Consider the following 4537-nt stretch of genomic DNA (forward strand, 5'->3'; position numbering starts at 1 on the left):
AAAAAAGACAATAATGCTAGGAAAGGTAGAAGGTAGTAGAAAAAGAGGAAGACCACATGCCAGATGGTTAGTCCACTGACCTGAGCCTGTAAGGCTTGAGCAGGGCAGCTGAGGACAGGGGATCTTGGAGATGTCATCCACGGGGTCGCCATGATTCAAGGCCAACTCCAAGGCAATTAACAATAACAATCCTGCTACAAAGAGTTCTTCTGTATCACATGACAAGATGGTGTGTGTTAAACGTCAGAAAACTATAGGGTGAATGACATTTTTCTTTCTCGCATTCTACTAGAGTTTATCCAAAGAAGCTGATTGGCAATAGTTTCGGGACTCAAAGAAGAATATGCTTCTTCACACAGCATGTAATTCATTTTTGGAATTCACTGCCACAATGATTATCCCCCCTCCTGACACACACTATCAAATTCATAAAAGTAGATTTAAAATAAACTTCAATATAAAGGAAGAGTCTAACTGAATACAGTATGTAGTGCTAAGGAGCAATGAAAGGATATGGATGTCACTTTCATGCCTTCCCTTTGAATTACAAAATGCAGAACAAGCCACTGCTGTAAGCAGTGATGTCCCTGCACCAGGTGTCACCCAGTGCAGGGGTGTGGCTTCTGAGAGGTGAGGCTTCTGGAGGCATGGGGGCATTGCATGCTCCCCCCTGGCTGCCCTGTCTAGGACAGCTCAGGGGGGAGCACACACGGGAGCATGGGAATGGCTGCATCATTGCACTCCCCCAGCATAATTACTCTTATATTTTGTAATATGTACCTATTATAGAAGCTGAATTTATCTGTCTGTCTATCTATCTATCTATCTATCTATCTATCTATCTATCTATCTATCTATCTATCTATCTATCATCCTGTCTTCTTATTTGCTTTATTGTTGGTTTTACTTTATATATTTTTTTTTTTAAAAAAAAAAAGAAAAACCCAGCCCTTTGGCATTATGCACACTGACTATCCCTTATTGGGAATACTAAAATCTGAAATACTCCAAAATCCAAAATTGTCTATATGGGTGGCTGTTTTCTAATGATTCAGTATCCACAAACTTTCTTTCATGCACAAAATTGTTGAAATTAATGTGTGTAAAATTACCTTAAGAGTGTGTGTGTATAAAGTATATTTGAAATATATAAATGGATTTTGTGTTTAGACTTGGATCCCATCTGCAAGATATCTCATTACATATATGCAAATATTCCAAAAGTTTAAAAAATCCATAATCATTTCTGGTCCCAAGCATTTTGGATAATGGAGACACAATCTGTATATTGCAAGGAATGTAAGAATCTAATTGTCGATTTTCAAGAGTTTCTTAATGAGGATATCAGTTGTGGTAATGGAAGCTGGTCAAACTGCTCAAGGTTTTAGTCTGAACTGGGAAGGAGATGTCAAAGATGGGGTGCAGAGTTCAATATCTTGAATAGCTCCTTTTAAATTCAGATTAAAACTCAGAATATAAAACTCACTCTAATGAAATATAAACCAACAGAGATCCTATGATGATGGACCACTGTTCTAGTTATATCTGATGATGCCATCCCTCCCCCAAATGTACCTTTGTAGCCTGGCAGCATTTTAACTGAAATATTTCTGAGGCACTGCACATCAGAGCATTGGGGAATGCCATATGCAATGATCTTCTGGGGGCAGTGATGCCACTAGAGGGTGCAGAGGGTGCGGACCAGAGGGGCGTGTCACTCAGTGGGGTAGTACACCCGGTGAAGTTGCTGGGCAAGTGAGAAAGGGCATCACATTCCTTGCTCGCTGGCCCAGCAGCCATGACAGGCTCCCGCTGCCCCCTATGCATCAGGTGACACTTCGGGGTTATTCAGACAATGAAAACAATCTCGGTAGAATGTGAGTTGAATCATGCATTTTGAATGCATCAAATTAAATTTGGGGAGAGGTTGCCAAAAAACCCCACTTAACCCAAGATAATCAATCTCGGGGTTTCCCCTCAAGTTTTCCTAAAAGATTCGCATTGTCAGCTGTGTGTGAATAACTGATGTGACTAGACCCAGGATAAACTGGGATAAAACTCTGCATGCCTTGAACATGCTTCAAATACATCCACATCATCGACTCCATCTTTATTCGAAGGTGGACGTGTATGAACAACAAAACTCACAGAAATGTGCATAGATGCAGTTGTGATGAAAAAAAGTGTGAATAGCAAAACCGGAATGCATTCATGAGATTATTATTAATGCATATTACTAATGCAGATAGTGGTGTTAAAAAAAACCCCAGTGTCTGCATAGGGCCTTAGTCTCAGGGTAAAACTACTTCTCTCAAGATTGCCTGCAACTAGGAAAGCATTGCAAATATCACCCTCAGCACTCCAATCTGCGGTGCCCCAGGAACACTTAGGCTGGGATGCTGCCAGGCTGCAATGGCAGGTTTTAGGGGTCATGTATGGTCATTGGTGAACATGAATTCCCAGCAGTTACAAGATTGTAAGTATGCCTGAACAGAATGCACGTTTGATGGGGGTTATTGAAATATAAAGGTTGTTATGGTTTTTATTAAACATACTTTTGTAGCAGAATTCAAAATGCTCTGCATAGTTCCATCTGTTCCATATTAAGAACTACATCTCCATTCTGAGGTATCCTAGGATTTGTAGTTTAAGGATGTGGAGTGAACTAGAGTTGACTATCACAGAATTCAGAGAACCTCACTAAACTCCAAATTCCACGAATCTGTAGGACGGATACATATTGTTAAAGTGGAATGAAATTGCTAGAACTAACATGGTGCACATACACCTTAAATAATATTTTTTTGAAAGGTCTCCTTGCTTCTGTTGCTTCCAGATTGGACTAAAAAAGCACTCACAGTACAGTATAATATTTTGGGTGTTGTTGGTTGTTGTTACTTTTGCATCCAATCATTCTGGTTTTTTGCCAGGCTATTTGTACCAATTTCTTTTAATCTACACTATAGCTCTTCTGAAGGGTCTTAAGCAAAACAAAACAGGAGTATAGTTTTCTGAGGTGATCCTATGAAGGGCAAATCCTATCCTCTTATGATTTCCCCCCAGATTTGTAGTGCTAGCTCTAAAGAACACAGAGAGAAAGACAGTGAATGTGTGTGTGTGTGTGTGTGTGTGTGTGTGTGAGAGAGAGAGAGAGAGAGAGAGAGAGAGAGAAGGATATTTTGTTCCAAAAATATTGCAATTAAAAAAGAAACCCACTCAAAGGGGAGGAAACAAAATGTTGCAGCTGGTACTGAGAACTGCCAGAAAATAGTTTGGGGCAACGGAAGGATCACTTGGATATTAAAAAACAAACAAACAAACAAACAAACACCAGACAACTAGAGCAACAAATACATTTGCCCTGCCTGGAGGAGCCCAACAACCCAATGACAGAGCACCAGCTATTTTATGCAAAATAATAATAATAATAATAATAATAATAATAATAATAATAATACCAAATTCAATATCTGACCATTTCTGTTGGTGGCTACTTCCCACAATGGAAGTACCAGAGTACATGTACATGAGTACATAGACCATGGTATCCTTCTGGGGCGCCTGGCGGAGGTGGGAATCGGGGGCACTGCGCTCCAGTGGTTCCGATCCTACCTCTCCGGGAGGTCCCAGATGGTGCAGCTGGGAGACGTGCGCTCCGATGAGAGGGCCCTTACATCTGGGGTCCCTCAAGGAGCCATTCTGTCTCCCATGCTTTTTAACATTTACATGAAACCGCTGGGAGAGATCATCCGGAGACATGGGGCGCGGTGTTATCAATACGCTGATGACACCCAAATAGTCTTCTCTATGTCTCCGACTGATGCAGTGACCGGGAGTGGCGTCTCTCCTCTCGTGGCCTGTCTGGAGTCGGTAATGGGCTGGATGAGGGACAACAGACTCAGCCTGAATCCAGAGAAGACGGAAGTACTGGTGATAGGTTCCCCTGGTCCGGGGTTGGCGGTGGTTCCACCTATCCTGAACGGAATCACGCTTTCCGTGAAGGACTCTGTACGCAGCTTGGGGGGTGCTTCTGGACTCGTCGCTCCACCTTACATCTCAGGTGGATGCGACGGTCAGGAGCACCTGCTATCAGCTTCGGTTGATACGCCAGCTGCGTCCCTACCTTGACCGGGGAGACCTTGAAACTGTTGTACACGCCCTGGTAACCTCTCGTTTGGATTTCTGCAACGCGCTCTACATGGGGCAACCCTTGTACCATACCCGGAAGCTGCAACTTGTGCAGAATATGGCAGCCCGTCTGGTCACTGGCACTGCCAGGGCCAGTCATATAACTCCAGTCCTTAAAGACTTACATTGGCTGCCTATTCGCTTCCGGGCGCAATACAAGGTGTTGGTAATTACCTATAAAGCCCTAAATGGCTTGGGCCCAGGGTACCTGGAGGACCGCCTCTCCCCGTACAATCCGCCCCGCACACTTCGATCTTCAGGGCAGCTATTGTTAAGAGTTCCAGAGGCGAAATACAACTCCACCTCTAGGAGGGCTTTCTCCATCTCTGCCCCCAACCTCTGGAACGCG

Source organism: Sceloporus undulatus, chromosome 6 (assembly GCF_019175285.1).
Source record: "Sceloporus undulatus isolate JIND9_A2432 ecotype Alabama chromosome 6, SceUnd_v1.1, whole genome shotgun sequence".
Classification (NCBI taxonomy): Eukaryota; Metazoa; Chordata; class Lepidosauria; order Squamata; family Phrynosomatidae; genus Sceloporus; species Sceloporus undulatus.